This window comes from Carassius auratus, chromosome 46, assembly GCF_003368295.1.
Source record: "Carassius auratus strain Wakin chromosome 46, ASM336829v1, whole genome shotgun sequence".
In the NCBI taxonomy this organism is placed as follows: Eukaryota; Metazoa; Chordata; class Actinopteri; order Cypriniformes; family Cyprinidae; genus Carassius; species Carassius auratus.
The window spans coordinates 6,939,436-6,961,430 of NC_039288.1; the positions used below are offsets into that span (position 1 = coordinate 6,939,436).

At 36.3% G+C, this 21,995-nt stretch overlaps 1 protein-coding gene across 1 annotated transcript in view; it reads right to left on the reverse strand.

Moving 5' to 3' along the window:
* LOC113064011 (teneurin-2-like) overlaps nt 1-21,995 on the reverse strand; it is a 156,192-nt gene that overhangs the window by 133,093 nt on the left and 1,104 nt on the right. The gene's annotated exons all lie outside the window — the stretch shown is intronic.

The following is a 21,995-nucleotide window of genomic DNA, read 5'->3' on the forward strand; positions in this document are numbered from 1 at the left end:
CCGAGTGTTTGTGTTCAAGCCTACAGTCAGTCAGTAGCAGAATGAGAAAACAAGTGTTTGTGTCACGGCATGTCAGTGGTGGTCACATGTTCCAGTGCTGCTGCAGCTTTTTGAGAGATAACTCCAGTGCATGCTGCAGTTATAAACAACTGTAAGTCATGCTGCAACCTCCCCTGTGCGATTGAGTGCTTCTATAAAAAAGAGAATTCCTCTAACAGAGTGGCAAGGGTGTGAGGTTGTGTCTTTTTAAAGATGTCATTCTACCTGTGTGTTTCTGGGTGCGTTCATGGATGTCATGGAGACATGACGTTACCGAAACTAATACCGGCACATCCCTACATACAAATAAAAGCAGACCTTTATATTGTGATTCATTATTAATATGATAATAAGTGTTTAAAAGTTGATTCTGCTGGTATAAGAAAACAGTTAGGGGGGGGGGGGGTACAATGGTGTTTCGTGTATTCAGAGTTGTCCACAGTGTTAAAGAGATGGATTCTCATGCTTAACATGGCCAAAATTTAAACAAATAATTTAGAAGAATGACTGAGAATTTCTGTGCCTTCTTCTGTGTGTAAGAAAATATTACTTCCGGGTTGGTACAAGTTCCGGCTGTTTTTTTTTTTTTTCGATCGAGGATCTAATGACGTAGACGAGAACGGATTTGTTTGAGAATGCCTCAAAATAAGTGCATTTTTGGATGTGAGGGAAAGTTTACCGTGTTCAGCTTCCCCAAGAACCCAGAGTTACATGAAAATTGGATGCAGTTTGTTTTTCTGGGGCAGCAACGAAGTGTATCAATTGCCTTTGTGTGTTCTGGTCATTGAGTGACGAATGTTTTATAAACAAGGCACTTAAATTGGCTGTCCACTAACGTTTACCATCCAACCTGACAGAACTGGAGAGGATCTGCAAGGAGGAATGGCAGAGGAACCCCAAATACAGGTGTGAAAAACTTGTTGCATCTTTCCCCACAAGACTATGGCTGTATTAGATCAAAAGGGTGCTTCTACTTAATACTGAGCAAAGGGTCTGAATACTTACGACCATGTGATATTTCAGTTTTTTCTTCTTTAATAAATCTGCAAAAATGTCAACAATTCAGAGTTTTTATGTCAATATGGGGTGCTGTGTGTACATTGATGAGGGAAAAAATGAACTTAAATGATTTTAGCAAATGGCTGCAATATAACAAAGAGTGAAAAATTTAAGGGGGTCTGAATACTTTTCCGTACCCATTGTATATACATATAAACATATGAAGATGTTTAGACTAATCACTGGCATACCTCCTCCTAAATGGGCTCTAGTTTCTAAATTAATCTTTACGATTATGTACAGTTTAGTTTTGTGTGTTGTAGGCGGGCTAGAGAAGTAGCTTTGTGTCAAACCTAATCAAAGTCTTATATTTCAAAAGAGTAATGTTTGATACTGTTTCAACCTAAATATGCTGACTTAAAATTGAGAGCAGACAGACACTTACTCGCTTGTACGTTCCAAAGCAAAATATACAGGGGAAATATACAGAATTGGATTATCCTCTGTAAACATAAAAATGTAGCAGGGGATGAGAAAACAAAAACTGTTAGCTTCCCAAAAGGATTTGAGGGCTATTCTTCTCAGCACAGAGAGCAGCTGGGGGTGGAAAGCCCTAGTCTCACCAGATTTACTTTTGTGAGTCACATCAAAAGCAGAAAAATATCCAGTATAAATAACGTCAGTGGCTAGTGCTCAAACCAATGTTTTTCAGTTTAGAAGAGGCTCTTCATGTAGGGAGAGTGGGATGCTGTGAGGCCGGCTGTGAAGAGGAGCTGCTCAATGCCAGTTTGTGTCAGTCAGAGCAGACGAAACCCCCTTACAGACAAATTCTAAACAAGTTATACTGAATTTTTCAGAAAACCGAAAGCTGCCCGATGTTCCTTTTAATATGAGGCTTGAATTTTATGGGTCAGATTTGATAACAACATGCTTAGTCAGTGGCTAGATGTTTAAGTGATTTGGTGACTGTGCTTCAACAAGGCCCATGAACACATGAAAAGAGTTCTCTAAAATGACATAGTGACATGGAACATTTAATGGGGCAATTCACTTAAAATCATAATTAAATTACACTCATGGTGGATAGAACACACACAAAAAAAGGTACCACAAGCTAAAAGTTCAGCCTTTAAACCATTTTTAAGAAAAGAGATGAGTCAAAGTATTATTATGAGTCATGAGTAAAAGTATATTACATTAGTTTAAACAATTATTACCAATCAATTATTATATTCATTTAATAACACATAAATATATCTTAATGTTTTAATTGTTTAGATTTTTGAAGTGCATTAGCATTAGCTTCTTGTTGATACAGCGTTTCACATTTACAATGATGTTCTCAATGGTCTGCACAAAAACAGCTTATTAAAATGCAAATTTATCCTCTGCCAGCAGGTGGCGCTTATATAGCAGTTTCCACAGTAATGGATGTAGCAGTGCAGCAGCTGACTTTGAAATGTGCAGCGCTCATATTTATTTATTGAAATCATAGCATGTTGAAGTTTAACAGGGTCATATGATGCGATTTCAAGTTTGCAAAGACTAAAGTCTCAAACCATAAGATAAATTCTTTTTACAAGTTAACTTTGGCCACGCCCTCCTAAAATGTCTACATCACTGTCTTTGAAGATTTGCATAACACCGTCCAAATGTTCACGCAAAGAAGACATAACTTTGATTCTTGATATAGTTTTGATATCCCCGGCATGTTGGTGGAGATGCTGTTTGTTTCATTATGAAAGCGAAAATACTTAGTTTGGACTTCCAAAATAGAACACAACTAAAAATCAGAGGATAAGTTGTATTTACAACAGGTCAAATCAAATATTTGTGTGTGTTGCAAAGCATTTTACGGAGGACTGTTTCCTGAAACTGGGAGAGTAGCCTATAATGCCAGCTGTTCTGACTCACAGCCTGTAAGTACGTTTTCATATTTAACAAAATTGCCACTGATGATTCAAACGTGAGTTTTGAGCAGTGTAGAGTAGCCCTTGTTGTTTCTCCAATCACAAATGCAGAAATGGTTTTATGTTTACGTGGCAGAATGCATGCAACTCATAAAAAGACAGTTTAAGTCATTATTATAATCAGTAATTATGTCCCCACTGGATGCAACACATGCTTAGTTTATGTTTATTTATTTTTTTTGGGCCAGGACACGGCATCACAATATGGTAAGGGGCATAACATTTCCGTCACACAGGCATTTGGCCAATCACAACGTACTGGATAGATGGCCAATCAGGGTAAACCTCGATTTTGAGAATGATGAGGCTTGTAAAAATCTACGTGTTTCAGAACATCAAGCATAGAGGAGAAACAATGTACAGTATGGGTTATATGCTTTTTTTTTTTTTTTTTTACCTTAAACAGCATAAAAATTATAATTACACCAAATTAACAAAATATCTTTTTTTTTTTTTGCAACGTCATAAAAAATATAAATCTATATCCCAAATTTAAGACCTCTTGAAATCGTAATTAAGACTTAATTAAATGTTGCACCATTTAAGACAAAATTTATTTAAGAAATTTTGTTAGCTATAGGCTTAAATTTGATATAACTAAATTTAAGACGCTGTTGGGATCAAAGTGCATGATATCAGTAGGGTTCAGACAGTAAGAAAATCACAGGGTGTCTGAATTTTCAGTCATTTTTTGAGTCTTCACTTTTGCTTCAATGCAAAGGAAACCAGCACGCCATTATTTGTTACGTAGTGAAGGGTATGTTCAAGTAAGCTACAGCAGATCTGCACTCATGCTCAATTAGGCTGTATTATATCATGATGACTCATGAGTTTAATATTTGCCCACAGTCTGTGCAAATTTGGCCTACATTAACTTCCCCAAGAATTTAATGAGTGAACAAAAGTAACCCGTCAAATTGGCTAGTGATATGACAAACCGGATTTGGTGGGTGTTAATATCAAACCCTGTATATATGAACAGTTTGGTTTAAAAACCCAACCAATCCATTTTGATGGATTTATAAAAAAATAAATAAAAATAGAGTGTCCTCTATTGGGATTCAAATGCTCTTTGGATCCAAATAACACTTAGAGAGAATCTTATAAACAGCATATTATTCTTAATACGACTCAAGTTTCATTAGCATATGGCTATCCATTTTGTTATGTAACAAGTAAGCTTGCTATTGCTTTGAGATGCTGTCATTATTGTCACTATATCAAGCGGCAGCGGTAACTTGACGTGATTTAAGAGTACTAGGCGAGGCGGTGATTACAACACAGACTCACAGATGTGAGGGAGCCAGTCGCTCAGAGTGGTTAGCATGCAAAGTTTAGCATGCAAATTCAGCAGTTCAGTGGGGTTACAAACATGCACATTAGCATCTCCGAGACTCAAAACAAATGTTCTCGCCCTGCTCTCAATGTGACACGTTCCACCATCCAAAACCCCCCGGCAAACAATTAGCCCACAAGGCTTCACTCATCATTCGCTTTAGTCAAAATTGTGAACAAAACCGGGGTCTTACCGATAAGCCTTATGGAAAGCTTTATTATGATATTTAACAAAGGAATGAATTTGCCCCTTTTTCTTTTGCGCCGAGCGGCATACAAAGCACCCAACAAAAGAATGCACTGGCCTGACAGGCTGGGCTCACCTTCACTGTAGCTCATTTGAATATTCCCATCATGCTTCATTTCAGGGTTCAGCCAGGTGGTGAAATGGGGTAAACCAAACACTTCCAAATGAGAGGCTTTCTAATGTGCGCTAAGAGACCTCTCTTATTTTCATATTTCAGACCGACCTGTGACTTTGTGTCTGTAATTTGCATGAAACACAATTGTTCATCTAATCCAGATGGGGCCTGATTGAATCTTTCCTTTTCATTTTTTATTTAAAAAGAGGACAATTGCGGTATTTTTCTCAGGAGCAACAAGGCTGTACATTTGGCCCAGAATGAGACGGTAGTGATTGTTTCAAAAGAGTTTTTGTGTTATTTTTTTTTATTCATCTACTTATATTCATAAATCATTTATTTACCATTTCATATCCGTATCTAGGTGTTTTCCCTCCCCCGTGGGACTTGTTTGTAACTGAGATTGCTCAAGAAGGCCACAGCCTTCTGATCCTGTCACATTCATTTCCTGCTCCTGCCTCACAGGAGAATTAAAATTACACCTGCCGTTTGGTAGCCTTAGCGCTCAGTGCTGCTCACTGTTTGTGCAGGAAAAGTGTTTGCATCATGAAAAGAAAGAGGGTTTAATCAAGAGGAGGATGCAGAAAGTGATTTCCAGGAGGGAAGATTGCTGAACTCATCAATGACATGCTCATCAATAGTGAAGTTAGTGGTTAGGCTGCAAATCGATTGAGACTAAATGGAAACTGTTGATATGTGCAAAACTGTCCCATTTCATATATATTACAAAATACAAGACTATTTGCTATATATATATATATATATATATATATATATATATATATATATAGTTCTTCTTAAATGGGTTTTCATACTTGAGCTTTGACAATTTCAATGTTTTTGAAAGTCTCTTATGCTAACTAAGTCTTCATTTATTTGATCAAAAATTCAGTAAAACAATGATATTATGAAATATAATTACAATTTAAAATAACTACTTTAATATATTTTCAGCATCTATGTCACATGATACTTCATAAATCATCCTAATTAGCAGATTGTGTGCTCAAGAAACATTATCAACATTGCTGAAAAAAACATCTGTCTCTTTTTTTTCCTGGAAACCGTGATATGTGTAAATACCCCCCCCCCCCCCCCACACACACACCCCACACACAGCTTTTTTTAATTAACAGATATCTTAATAATAATAATAATAATAATAATCAATACAGATTTTCTTTTTGTAACAGTGAAGGTTTTACTTTCATTAATTTCACCTGATTTACTACAGCATATTAATTTCCTTTAAAATCTTTCTGACGGTAATATATATCCTACACCTGTGATATGAATAATCACATTTAATTAATGCTACTTTGACAGCCCTTGTCAAAGCATAATCATTCCAACAGAGAACAAAATATCCCAGTTACTGAGTCTCACTTCCCCCAAGACGAGCTTCAGTTGATGTGCTCAGTAACAGCTTACAGTGGGCACAGTTCACAACCATCAAACTCAATAAAACCCACATCAATCATCACATATTTGGCCCTACACAACACTACAGTTGCGAACTGAATTCACTCTGGTTATTTACAATCTATTTTAATCTTTTAGATCAGTCTGTGGGTTGTGCTTTGGGAATCTGGGGATACTAACTGGCAGCTAAGTACTCTTTGATGGAGCAGCTCCTCCTCCTGTCTTGCTGTCATGCATGAGTGTGCGTGTTAGACTCTTATGAGTGTGGCAGAGGCAGCAGACTGTGAAACAAGCCTTCTTCACTCAAACTGAGAGCTAATTGGGTGTGGCTGAAACAATATGGCTTTCTACAGCTCAGTAGAGATGAATGGCACCACTCCCAAAGATGGCAAACTTTGCTCTTCCAAGGCATCCAATCAGCTTAGACGATCAACAAACATCGGGAGGACTCATTGTAAATCTCGCCTTGTCAGGCCACTGAAATGAGACATTTTACTCAAAACGACAATAACTGTCAAATAGAAATAGGATTAGGATTTCTGTGTTGTGGAGCCTCACATTGCACATCATGAGTGAGAGATGTCATCATGACTGTGCTTTGGCTGTTTGAATTGAGTGATTTTTCAGGTTGAGTGAAGAAAACCTAATGTTATTTGAGATTGGAATAATGTTGGAATTCATCTAACGACGGCATGAATGATACATAAACATTATCAGCTATTGTTTTCAGCATTGAAAAAGGGTAAACAGAGAGATGGCTGATGGGTGTAAACCTTCTTCCACAAACATGGACACTAAACTGCCCGAGATTCAACCACTTTCTCATTCATCCGTCCTATGGAGCTATTATTATGGCAAAATGATTTGAATTTGAATTGTGTAAATTTGAATTATTTGCAACTGTAATCTAGCAAAATTGAATTTTAGGTGGTAGTTTAAATAGTTCTGAATTTGATTTCTTTTAAATTAATATTGAACATTTGAAATTTAACAAACTGAAATGTTTTTATGGCTGATTTTTATCGACATGTATTTTCAAACAGCTAGTTTTTTTGTTCTGAATTCTTATACTGCAAATATTCAGTTTTAAAAAATTCAGATTCAAGTTTTCAAGATGAAGAAATTCGGAACTTCAAATTCAGTTTTCTAAAATTCAATGTCAAATCCAACACAAAAATTCAGATCTTACATGGATGCATGAACATGGATGAATAGAGGAACAAATAGATGAACATGAATAAATGAATGGATGGATGCGAATTGATGCATGAACAGATAGATATTTTTAAACCGAAAACTGAATAGCCTTTAAAATTAGTAGCCATGCACCTTTTATAATGATTTAAAAAAGGATGATTTTTGGGGACAACTGTTAAAAAAAATATATGATAAAACAAATTTAATAAGCAAATAATATTTACATGAACAATTTATATAATATTTTTCAAACCTGTATGACTTTCTTTTTTTTCTGCAGAACACAAAATACGTTATTTTGCTGTTTTTGTGAACAAGGATTGTCAATTGGGTCACAAACATTGCACCTAACACAACACTGGTCCTTATTGATTTTAATGTTATATGCAAAAACATTGAGACTTCAAATATTTTACTTTATGTTCCATGGAAGAAAGAAAGCCTTACAAGTTTGGAAGAACATGAGGGTGAGTAAATGATGACAGGAGTTTTAATTTCTAGGGGAACTATCCCTTTAAGCCAAAATGTGTTCTATTGAAAGATGGCATAGTATTTTATATTACATTACTTTACATAAACCGTTACATTACTTTAACCATTTTGTGGTTTCACAAAAAATCCTCAGTGTGCACTGTCTGTAGAGCTCTGCAAGACAGGAATTAGTGAATCACAGCAAGGATTAAAATATAATAGGTACCGCACACATACATAATCTTAAAAACAACTTGTTGCCGTTTAATGGCACACCACACCGTAAATCCTAAGTAAAAACATTTGCAGTCAGCTACAAACCACAGTCTGGGACTTCAATCTCCAGCTCAGATCTTATCAGCATCCTGTGCTGAAGCAAGACCCAACTTATCTAAATTTGCCACGGACTAGAGAAATCAATATCTTTGTGCACAACAACACACAAACTACAATCAAAGGACTTGCACTTTACACTTTTACACTTTATAATCTCTTGAATCTTCGCCCGACATCTCTTCTACAAACACTAAATATCATGCAGAGACAACAAGGAGGATTTACTTGTTTATCTTAGCAGCCTAAAGCAATGCACGGTATCCTTTGTGCTATTAGTGTCGCTATGCTGTTGGGTTTCAATTAGCATTTTGTGTCCAATACAATACAATATTGTCCCCACTTAATATCATGTGGACAAAAAGGAATAGTTCACGCAGAGATACAAAGTCTGTCATCATTTACTCACCCTCATTTCACTCAAAGGCTTTAAAATACTCTCTCTTTTTTTTTTTAATAAATGTAAGATATTTTAATGAAATCTTAAAAGATTTATGATCCTCCCCATTGCAACTCTCAAGCTGTTTAATCAGTTTAAAATGTTTTTATGAGTTTTTTGAAGCCTCAAAGTTTTTATTAAAACTGACTTTCAAACAAAGGACATAAATCTTTCTGGTTTCATAAAAAAATATATATATATAATAATAAAAAGGTTCTGAATAAATACATTTAGGTTCTGAAGATAAATGAAAAGTCTCAGGGGTTTGGAATAACATGAACTGATGAAAGGGATCTATAATGAAATGATGATTTTTGGCATCTATAGTGCTAATCAAAAATGAAATTTCCAAAATTCTACCACTAACATTATGAAGAGTCTTTACACAGTTCAATGTCTGGCAAGCTCCACACACATCAAAATAAGACCATGACAGCCATTTGAATAGCCTCAGTTATCTTACTTTTTTAAATGAAGCTACCAAATGATTTGGGACATAGAGCAAAAACAATTTAGAATACATTTAGAGTATTTTAATAGTATTTTTATTGTGAGGGCTGTGGTCACCATAAAATGTTGTTATATGAATGAAATTTATTATAAGAAAAATAAATAAATAAATAGAAACAACTTGAGGGTGAGTAAACAACAATTAAATAAATAATAATTGGGTGAACTACACTTACATTTTTATTTAAGTGTGTAAGTATTTGGAACACTAATGTTGAAGATGCTATAAGATGCTACTTTATGCATTTTTGATTGATAGGGAAGCCCTGTCATATAGTTTGTGTTGAAAATTAAAATTGTGTTGAAGGTTTTGTTAAGAGTAGAACCTGTGAGCTTTGTTAATTTAAAGTGGATTGCACTTAATTTAATAAATTTAAACACAAAAACGTGCAAAAGAAAAACTGAACAAACTTTACTTTTTTTCTGAGCAGAAAGTCACATTACATTGCAAAATGTTTATGGCGATGTTTCCTCATCTAATTTTATATCACTCTTAGGTACCAGAAATAACATTGCCGGTCAGGCATTAACTGGCCATAATATCAAACATCAGGCCCTCTTCTAACTCGAGTGGAGAGGCACTAAACAAGATATGTGCTGCAATTACAAGTGTGCATTTTTAATTAGAGTAAGGCCTCTGAGTCAGAGCATTTGACTCAGCCTCACATCATTTGCTTTATTATGTTTCAGAACCCCAAAGAGGTCTCGCATGTCTCTGTATATACGTTACATCAGTTGCCATGCATATGTTCTGATATCAGAGCCACCGAAGGATGCACAAATGAGTAGCTGAATCAGTTTATAGTAAACTGCAAGCATTTGGAAAGCCCGGCCTACACTGGCAGAAACCCATAAAGACATATAGAAAGAAGCAGATGGGCTGGAGTACATACAGCTGTATCACTGTATGAGGGCAGTTAGGGAAAAACAGGGCAGACAAAGCAGCTCAGGTAATTAAACTCCATTCATGCTGTTAGTGAGAATCAATACCGCCAGTTAAACTGCACACACTGCGCACAACTATAGGCTAGAGGACCCGGAATATTAAAAATATGCTTTTTATTCAAAAGGTCACCATTAAAAGCAGGCAGAGCGATCCCACAGATACCAAATCTCAACCCATGGGGAAATTATCGTGTATTTGTGTGTGGTACAATCCACCCTTGCCTGGAAGTCAAATGCTGATTACAGCGATTGTGTCACATGCTTCCCCCAGGGGTAAGCCGTTCTAAACGCACTTCAGAGACGGGAAGAGAAGAAAGCAGTGGCCGGGACCCCTGCGTGTGCCTGTTCCTGCACCCAGGCAGGGGGCGACATGGGCAGCCCAAAGACAAAGAGGCCGAACCACATGCCTACTGCTCGCCGCGTACACACGCTCAGTATTTCAGGACAACTCAGATGTTTAAGTATTTACCAGGACAAAGCCATCTGCTTTATCAACAAAGTGTAGCGTCTCTGTAAAGACCACAGTGACATACAGAGAATGATAAAGTGGAGACATATCACGAAGACCACAGGGAAAGGAAGGGTTCAATCATAATTAAGAGAAACCCCCTACATTTCAGCTAATGAGAGCCGGTACCCTGTTGGCATGGAAATGTGACAGCATGTGCCCCCCATCACCACAAGCCTCTGGTTTGTCTAAGCAACAGACTATAAAATGAAAAGGCAAAGATAACATTTAAAACTGTGATATCATAGATGCATTAAGATTGATGTATTTGTGCATGTGTGTGTGTGTGTGTTGACAGCACACCTGTTGGAGGTGTGGAAGCGTGTCAGTAATCATTAAGTTAATGACAGGAATAATTATCCAGCGACATGAATGACAGCCTATGTGTCGCTCATCCATCATCCATTGTTTTGACTGAAGTGTTCAGGCTGCGTCTATTAACCCTTTCATTACTGCTAAACACCATTAAATCATCACAAGGCAAAAGAAAATTGAACAGCTAAATGACGTTATTTATAAGCAAAGACTCATAGCTGCATTTCAGTCTACGCACTGCTCACTACACACTTGTGAAATGCATTCATATGACAAAATTAGTTCACGTGTAATACCCTGAAACAACAATATAATATAATATAATATAATATAATATAATATAATATAATATAATATAATATAATATAATATAATATAATATTATATATAATAATTACTTATTTAGATAATATATCAAATAATACATTATAAGATGTAAATAAAAATGCATATAACATATATTAAATAATAAATTATATAAATGAATAATCTTAATTATATAATATATTAATTAAAATAATAAATTATAACATGTTACTTCTATATACTTCTATAAATAATCTATTTTTTATTGACTTCTATAATAAAGTGACAGTTAAGACATTTAACATAAAAAAATGTTTCTATTACATATAAAGGATGTTGTGTGAACTATAATATTAATAATAATAATAATAATAATGATAAACTGTTTTCATCATTAATAATAAGAAATGTTTGTGCACTAAAGCATATTAAAATGAATAAAATAAATTATATATATATATATATATATATATATATATATATACCTACCTTGTAATAATAAAACTATTTGTCATATGCAAATGCAAAACCCCTATATTTAGTGTTTTAGTCAGATCTCACAGCGTTCTTGGGTGATGCGCAGGGACTGGTGGGTACATCGTCCTCTCCACCTTCTGAAGTGATGTATTTTCTCCCTGTGATTAGGAATCTCACTTAAGATGGCCAAACACCCTCTTAACCGGGCTGAGTAATTGGAACGCACCCATAGACATCACCTTGTGTAATGTTCTATTTTTGATGCCCAGTTAGCGTCATGAGGAGACAGAACACAGTGTGACACAAGGAGAAATGCTTTTGCAGTCCCACAGACCCATGAGTCTACACTTCTCAGACACAGGCAGATTTTCCTGCAAAATGACACCCTGGCACTGATGCTCTGAAGTCTGTGTGAAAGCAGACACTCTGGGCTCTTCTCCTACGTGGGAAGAAGAGAAAAATGCAACACGGTTTGACTCTAAACCCCAGACACGGGCTGTCATTCGACATAACGAGAGATATCATAAGATTCACTCCTCTTCTCACTTCTCACTTTCTCTTTATTGATCTGTTTGAAATCCAAAGCACATGCACCTATCATCAACAAACCACGTCACTTCTAGACAAATAGAAATGGAGTGACAAAATGTAAACATGGCGCATACAGGAAATTGCTATAGAATAAAATCATAACCAAATTATGTAAATATTACATATATAAGTTTGGGGTCAGTAGCATTTTTTTTAAGTGTTTATTCTCATAAAGACTGCATTCATTTGGTTTAACATTTGTTGTAGTTCTTCTACAGTCATGTCCTCATATAGTCATGTGTCTTGCTTCTCATTGGTTGGATTGTGTCATGTGACCCATATTGTTTAATATAGATAGCCAGTGTTGCCAAGTGAATTTTAACACTGTTTCAGCTGGTTGTTTTTTACGTCCATGGTTTGAAGTGACCCCAATGACGTGATATTTAGCCACTGTAATGCAAATTAGACCAGAACTACAGAACCTGTATTTTACCCCCGGGATGCGATTTTTCAAGGGGCACCCCACTCGAAACACGATTGGGGTAGTTTTGAGTAGCAATTGTGCAGATTTTGTTGTGAAAACCTGGCAACCGTGTATATAGCCCTCATTTTGTGAGTTCTGTTCTTGGTCTAGTCTAGTTCATGTTATGTTATGTTTATTGCCAAGTTGAGTTCATCATCGTTTTGTTTGTTTATGGTTTGGATTTCAATAAACTGCACTTGTGTTCTCAATACTCTTGCCTCCAGTGGACAATATATTACAGCTAGACACATTTATTATTATTTATTATTATCAATGTTGAAAACAGTTGTGTTGCTTAATATTTTTGTGATTTTTTTCATGATACTTTGCTCATTAGAAAATGAAAATCTAAACATTTTGTAACATTATAAATGATATATTTCACTGTCATTTTAATTTAAATTAATTTAATGGGTTAATTAATAAAAAGGAATAAAAATACTCTACTTTTGAACTTTGATTTTATTAAACTAAACAGTTTTGTTACTAATAACACATGCATTTCATATTAATTTCTTTCCAAAACAAAAATATTTTATTGATGCCCACATATGAGATTGTCTCACACACAAACACACACTTTATATAAGCATCATTTGAGTCATGTGCACGTACAAACTCCTGTTTTTGCTAAAAGAAGACACAAAGGGGTCAGATGAAGGTCAGTCTCCATCACTGTGACAAATGAATGAGACAGAGACAGAAGAGATGTAAACAACTTTTTATCCCAAAGGTGACGATGCTGAGTGTTTGTATGTGTGCTTGTGTGTGTGTGTGTGAGGGAGAGAGAGAGAGATAGAGATAGAGAGAGATAGAGAGAGAGTGCTTGTTGTGTGAGTAGGCCAGTGATGGATGAGGAGGGCACTCGTCTCTACCCCAAGCCTCACCCCCCCAACAAAGTTTACCGCTGCTTATTTGTCATTGTCATCGGTGGGCCAGAGCTCTCACCACAGGATCAAGCCCCACTTTATCTCTGTCTTACAAAACAAGATGGTACCACTAAAACTAAACAAAATATCATTCAGCCACTGAATCCTCTCTTTGTCGCAGTGAGTGTTCAGTGCCAGAGTCAGGGAAAGCTGGATGGAATATCTGCAAATTAATGTGCTCCTTGATCCATGTTGCTTGTTGTCCTGCCCCGAGTCTTTGTGCTATATAATATCTCACTATCAGTGGCGTCCACCTGCCCTTACAGTGATATATACTTCAGATATTAAACTACACATGTTCATCTGTTCATCCATATATAGCACTTTACTTTCATGCTCATATGTTAGTGTCCTCGAGCAAATCCAGAGCAGAATTTCAACAAGTGAATACACAACCGTATGAACATTAAGGAAAAGAACATGCAAAGACATGATCGCATATAATTTTCACCTCCGCTCTCACCTGTGTGATTCAGAGTGATTAACATGGAAATAAAAGAAAGGAATAGAGAGGACAAAACAACAAAGAGAAGAGACATAATGTGATTAAAACAGAGAAAGAAGAGAGACAAACTGAGAATAAAAACATTACAAAGTTCAAAGTAGAAAGAAAGACATTAGACAAGAAGTAAAACAAAGAAAGGATGAAATGATATGACAGAAGAATAGAAGTAGAGAAGAGAAGATCCCAGGCAAGATGAAATGACCAGAAAAAATAGAAGATAAGTAAAAAAGAAAGGGGAAAATGGGTAAAGAGAAGACAAGAGCAATGAAATGAAGATAAAAGAAAAAGATAGACAAAACGACAATAGCAGAAAACAGTGTAGAAAGTGTAGACAAGATTAATTTTGAAACAATAAGACGAGAGCAGAAGAAAAAGATGAGAACTGAAAATTAGGGAAAAAAGAGCAGAGAAAGCATGATGAGACAAGACAATACAACAAGAGAAGTAAAAAGGAAAAGAGATGAGACAACGATACTGCAACAGAGAAATAAGGGAGGACAATAAAAGAAAAGACAAGAAAAAGGAGACACAATTATATAAATAATGTGACAACAGCAAGAGAGCAAAAGAGTAAAATGTGGAGAGAAAAAAAAAAACATGACACCAGGTACAACAAAATTGTCTTCTCTAGAGAAAAGATAAACTGAAAAGAGATAAGAAAAGGGGAGACAAGATGCAGGGAAAATAGACAAAATGAGAATAGAAAAAGAAGTGAGAAAATGAGGAGAGACAAAATTAGAAGAAAAACAGTGAAGCAAAAAAGTAGAGGAAATGAGACAAGAAGAGATGACAAGAGGATTCATAATGTGCTCTCCAAATGCAAAAAAGAAAAAAGAAAAAGCAAAGAGAGTGAGAAAGACAACATGGGTGGAAGAGACTGATCATACACGGCAGACTGGACCATGTTTCAAGTGACACTGCAGCTGTGTACTTCAGCATAGAAAGGTCCCAGAGGAATGACAGCCATGTAACACTCTTCTACATCTCCATCCTAGACTCTACAAGGACGTGAGAGCACACACACACACACAAACACTACATCAATTCATCACAACAAAACTCTCCAGCCCTTATTATTTTCTTCCCTCTCATCTTACTGCCTCTGACCCTCTCCAGTCTGACCCTGCAACAGCAGCTGTAATGTGCGAGTTTAACACATTAAGTGTTCAGAGCACCATGGATTCACACACTCTTTATAGCTCAGCCTGCTCTCATACACTTTCCCCCAGTTCTGTTGTCCTTTCTCCCTTCACTGAATAACTATTGTCACCTCATTACTTCTCATATTTATTCTCAGTGTCCAACAAGCATTAAATTGATATCTGATAATGAAGTAAAACTGCTAAAGTGCCAAAATGCACACCAAAAAAAAAAAAAAGGAAACAAAAAAGAAAAACACTGAGTCAACAACAACAAATCATCAATACACCCTAAATAATCTATAAATTTTTCCATTGTTCCAAATTAATTTGAGGGTTTGCCAAATGACTGATTCAATAAATCAACTGCATTGCTGCAGTGAGACCTTAATCTGTGTGTTAATTAAGGGCAGCCATGGGAATGGTGAACTTGGCACTCACTTCCCACTGAGAGCAGCAGAGGTGCAGGTGAGCACTCACGCATACATATTGTGGTCTGATGCTTTAATTAATAATAATAATAATAATAATAATAATAATAATAATAATAATAATAAATTTCATGAATTGCACCAAGACATGAAGGCTAAGGATTCAAATTCAGTGTTTATTCAGAGGGTAATCCACAATTACAATCCAAACACAGGCAAAAGACATAAACCAGCAAAACAGTCCGAACAATAACAAGAAACACAGACAAAGACTAATCCAGAACAAGGGGCAGAAAAAAAAAAAAAAAAACACAAGACACAGGAAGATGCTATGCTCGACACTGAAGCTCTTGGAGCATGCATTAAAAAAAAAAAAAAACACATTTTTCATTAAAGCACGGTATCGAAAGTTGATTAGTTTTGCCAAAAGCACATGATCTATGATGTTTAAAGCTCAGCACTTTCCTTTTTTTCAATATTTAGCTCAAATGAACTTTGCCTATGAAATAACAGGACTGAGGAATAGTTCAAATAGACAGGTCGCAGATTTAATTTATTAATTTATGTTTCATTTATTTTGCTTATTTTAGTACCAGCACACAGACACAAATGAATGACTTTGACAATGACCATTATGTGTATACAATAAAATAAAAATAAAAAATAAAAATCAGTTGTAGAACTAGATCTGTAAACGGGGTGTAATGGAACTCAGCACTTTGGAAGGCTTTCAATTTATGACCACTAGACGGCCACAAAATAAACTCTATTGAAAAGCTTCAAGTAATTAAAGGGTTAGTTCACCAAACCTGCAAGACCTTCTGTAAGACGTTCATTTTCGGAACACAGTTTAAGATATTGAATCGTTTGAAACGGTTCGCGTCTCCAGGAAGCATTAATCCACAAATGATTTAAGCTGTTAACTTTTTTAATGTGGCTGACACTCATCACTCATAAACACTTGCATCGGTTTTTGGATCACCAGTAGTGATGGGAAGTTCGGTTCTTTTCCGTGAACCTGTTCTTTCGGACAGTTTGATTCAATAAACCGGTTGAAGAAAACGGTTCACCGGTTCTTTTGTGCTCGACGTAATGATGTCATTGGCGATGATTGCCCTTGATTCAAGCCTTCGGTTTACCCGCACTCATAACATTAGCACAGAATCAGTTCAGAATCAATCACCAAAAGAACCAGTTCGGTTCAGATGCGCTGTGTGCCAGTCTGCTTCACACTGAATCACACATGCGCAGTATCATCAGCTCCTCGGTTCTCGAATCGGACGCGTCTGACAGAAACGGTTCTTGACTCGAGAACGAGTCAATCTTTCGTTCGTTATCTGGCTCGGCTCGGTTCATCTTCAGTTCTCTCTTCACAGCAGTTCAGTCAATGTACTGTATGAGTAAATTAATTACTCTGGGATATTGGTTTGTTTGAACTCAGAGGGAGTGTCAGCCACATTAAAAAAGTTAACAGCTTAAGTCATTTGTGGATTAATGATTATTGGAGACGCGAACCGTTTAAAACGATTCAGTTCGATTTGGTGAACTGGTTCAAGAAGATCCAGTTACATCGAGTGATTCGTTCACGAACCGGATATCACTAAACTGCAGTGCTGTGAACTCGCCCACAACAGACCCAGAAGAGAAGACAATCCTGAATAAAGTCGTAGTTTTTGCTATTTTTAGACCAAAGTGTTTTTTCGATGCTTCAAAAAATTCTAACTGAGCCTCTGATGACAAATGGACTACTTTGAAGATGTTTTTATTACCTTTCTGGCCGTACATACGTTTTGTAATGGAGGGACAGAAAGCTCTCAGACTAAATGTAAAATATCTTAAACTGTGTTCCGAAGATGAACAGAGGTCTTAAGGGTTTGGAACGACATGAGGGTGAGTCATTAATGACATTAATGACTCACCCTCATAATGACAAATAAATGCAAAACTTAACACATGTGAGACTTCACAATGAATAACTGAATTAATCAGACTATATAAGCAGACAGGGTTAACAAGACACAGGTGCAAACAGTAGGTGCGTTTACACGCACACGTTTTGCTTCCATCAGAATGAAATCATTCTGATTGATGAATCCGAACCTAGTGTTTACATGAACGGTAAATAAAGTGATCGGGTTGATGTGCACGTTTACATGTCACAAGCTTCTGATCGGATTTACTCTTCTTGACATGTGCACACTGCATATACAGAGTTTCCCGCTGCTGATTTAAAAAGGATGCGTTATATTTACATACTTTGGGTCCTAATTAAGGGCCGACCAGAACATGAACTGTTGTGCTGCTTAACTTTACTTTAGCAGAAAAAAAAAAAGTAGTAAAAGTGCCTCTTTCAGCACTCAAAACTAGTCGTCTGTTTATGACAGTCTTAAACGAGGACGGGAGGTGGTCATGTTCCACTACACATACACTGATTAAAAGGGGAGATTTATAAGACAGGACACTTATTTATGACACTTTATTTACCAGGAAGAACCCCTTTTTATTCTGAAAACGCAGCTAGTGAGTGCTGATATGTCCAGGGAAAATGATTATGGGAAATGAATGTCCAAGACTGAGTGACAGAGGTATGGGATGGTGATCATCACACCAAGATTAAAGCATTGAGTAGTGCACATCCACTGCATAGGGGAGAGCGGGGTCGAAAGTAACGTGGGACGAAAGTAACAAAGCGATTTTCTCCGAGCCTCTTTCTGCATTTGCATTCCCAGCATGACAGCAGCATGCAATCCTTGACGGAGCTGAGAAATATCATGTGATTTCCTCATCGTTTCCGGAAGTTAGGTCCGTAAAACTGTTTTCGAGTACAAAAAGTAAATTGTTGAAGCGTTTTTTTTTTTTTTTTTATTAGTTGTGTTGTTTTTCTTGTTTCATGTGTCCCAGTAATGATCAATCTACAGGTTATTTAGTGCTTTAACACATCCTAAAGTTTGCATTTTCAATTTTTTTTCAGTATAAAATTAAATCGAGTTTAAATGTAAGGAGTTCCTGTCGGGTCGAAAGTAACAATTGTTACTTTTGTCCCGCTACAGCCACAAAAAGTATTTATTTTGTTCCAGTGCAAGCTATAATGTGAATTTCTGTGTCTTGCATAATTTCTTACAAATGTTTATGTCATATTATACCAAAAGAATATGTCTTAGTGAGGGTCAGAAAGACAGACAGAGGTATGGTTTTATCCAGATGTTTTTGAGAGGGCGTTTCTGGACATAGAGGAACATCACTCTCTGGGAAGCTGCTACGTCACATTTATGTTTATGTTTTAGCCGTATCTTAGCCTTTACACCTCCACCTGTGAATTTGCAGTGTTTCCAGATGTTTTAATGCACATTTTCAATTCATGCATAAAAACAACTGGATGGAAACATAAATAGGCCTACTGTTACATTATGTTTAGAGGTTTTTTTATTATGCTAATGTGATAAAAATTTTATATTGTGCATTCTGTAGAATTTTTTTTATTATATAAAAATACATTGAAATTTACAATAAAAAAATACAGTCAGGTTTTAAGACATCTGATTAAACTTAAACTTAAATTTAAAATGAAAATATGAAAATGTAATTTAATTTTTTTTTTTTTTTGCAAAGATAAAGGATAAAATATGTTTGCTGTTACTTATTAACAAGGTCACAATCAGGTATACTTAAGAAAAATAAGACAACAGAAAAAAATCTAGCTTATATTGTTGTGTTACTTTTGACCCACCTGTGTGTTACTTTCGTCCCAACCGATGGGGTCGAAAGTGACAATGTGCAACTTATGTTCAAAGTGAAATTATACTGAAGTCTTTCTACATTTGCTAAAATACCACCTGCTATTGATAGACCACACTTCTGAGTTACTGGCCACAGCAGAAATATATCTCTGTCTACAACATTATCTTTTAAAATGAAGTTTTTCTGAAAAATGGTACTTTTGCCCCTGCTCTCCCCTACAATAAATGCAGTGGCCACTCAAATGTGTTTAAATTAGTCCATAAGGCTATCAATACAGATGCCCAATGTATCAGAAGTCATAATAGGTATTGTTAAACTGGTCCATGTATAAAAGCCAGTAAATAAGACTTAATGCTTATGGAACTACACATAATTTACAGTTGGCTCGCCTATTATTAAACAAAAATGAAAGAAAGTTGGCCAAAATAAATGTATAATTTACACATGCCTACATAAATAATCAAAAAATAAGAAATTGTTTTCTGCAGTTGAATCTGTTTTAAAACTGTACTTGCTGTCATTTGAAGCACATCGACATTTTTCCTGTTTTTTTTTTTTTTTTTATCTTGTAGATTTATATATCATACTTGTGTAAAATTGTAGATTGTAGTTATTGGCTGGATATTAAATAAGTTAATACATACAGTGTATACATACTGTACATACATACATAAACTGTTATCTTTTGCGACAAAAATATCCATATCAGTTTATCCGTACCTGTCAGTAGTGATGTCAATCACTGCTAATGAGCGAGGTTGAAGCAGTCGTATTTTTCATATCTGTGGTTGACAGCCCACAAAAATGAGAACTGAAGAAACATCACCTGGCACTCAGAAACAGGCTGTACACTGATGCAGTAGAAACCTGCTTAAAACAGCACAAGCTGTGTATATATGTGTGTATCTATCAGCACAGTGTTTATTGTAGCTATCCAAAACACTATAAGCTGCTCCCAATGTGCCTAATCCATTAAGTTGATATTGATGAAAAATTGCAGTTACACTTAAGCCCCTGTAAATTAACAAACAATAATAGATTTTGCTGTGTTGCTCAATTTCCCTCGCCTCTAATGAGATGCCAGCAAGTGGCCCTTGCCTGCAAGGTTAATGGATTCCATATTTTTCTATTTAAAAATTTGGTTCCTCTAGCTCAAGAACCAATGCAAAAGTACTGCTAATTAGACAGCGACGGCTCAGAAGAACTTAAGGAGACTGTCAAAAACAGGCAAGCAGCTCCACATACACTTCTAGGGTTTTATTTTCTCAAAGATTTACTGATCTAGGATTTATTTCCCCCCGCAAACTCTACATATCTTACCCCACCATGTGTTTAAAGTGCAGCTGCTCGTGTTGCTTTGTGATTACACACTGTAAAACAGGAACACTGATGCTATAGCCATGGCCTTCTCTAGCAGGGGTGTGTGGATGAGGTGGGATCAGGCCTTTGAACACCGCAGTGTCTTTCTGTTAGAGACAGAGGTGGATGGAGCTGAAGTTGAAGGGTGATTGCCCACTGAGCTCTGAATTGATAGAGACAGGCAGTGAAGGGGAGGGTGGAACTGCCTGCCATTGATCACACATTCTGGACAGGAGGGTTTTCAATCACCCCCTCTTCTCTCTCTGTCTCCTGCATTTGTGGGCTAAGAGGCCTGGGCTGAGGTAAATTGCTTTATGCCGGTCTAATTTTAAGAAGCTCGCAAAAGCAGAGATATGCTGCTCACACTCACATTCTCTTCCCAGCTCCCTAAAGTGCACAGCTACGCTCTCATATAGAGATGACGAAGAAGGATTCCTTTCTCTGCAGGAGACAGCATGCTTTTACCACACACATGCACACACACACATACGCTGACCAAAGCGTCTGCTGGACTTGTCTTGGCGGAGACCATTTAATTTCTGTTTGGACCTCTGGGTGATTTATCCAGCCGTCTTCTCAGTGTGTGGCCTCTCCATCATTTCACTAAATATGAGTGAATCCAACTCACATCTATTGAGTTTTGCTCTGTAAGTGTTTATAATCAATGTGCACTGTATTTCCGATAAAAATGTAACTGTGCGTCATAATGTACTGTAAGTTGCTTAGGATGACTTGTGGCATATAAAAAGCTCATTTTCCAGTCTCCCAAGCATGAATCAAAATGAAAGTTTAAAATGGCTCAATGTGACACATTATTAACTATATTATTTCTTGGCCACTGTTCACAGCATGTGGATGAATCATACTAATGCTGCTAAAACAAATACAGAATGAAAATAAAACACATTTGGGAACGTTATTGCTTAGTCATGGCAATTAGCCATGAGTAGTATGCTACAGCCTACTCAAATCATTCACTTCATTGCCTTAAAGCAAAGGCTTTAAAATATTTTAAGTAATAATGTATTTTTTTTTTTCAACTAGCCTTTGATTTATTTTTTATTTCATGTTATTTTTTATTGAATTTTTTGCCTTAGGTATTCCTTACATCACATTAGCTCCTGCTGTGGGTAAGCCGTCTGGTGAAGGACACCACACAAGCTCAACAGGTCGTTTGCACTATATAATTTACAGTAGGTCTATAGCCTATCA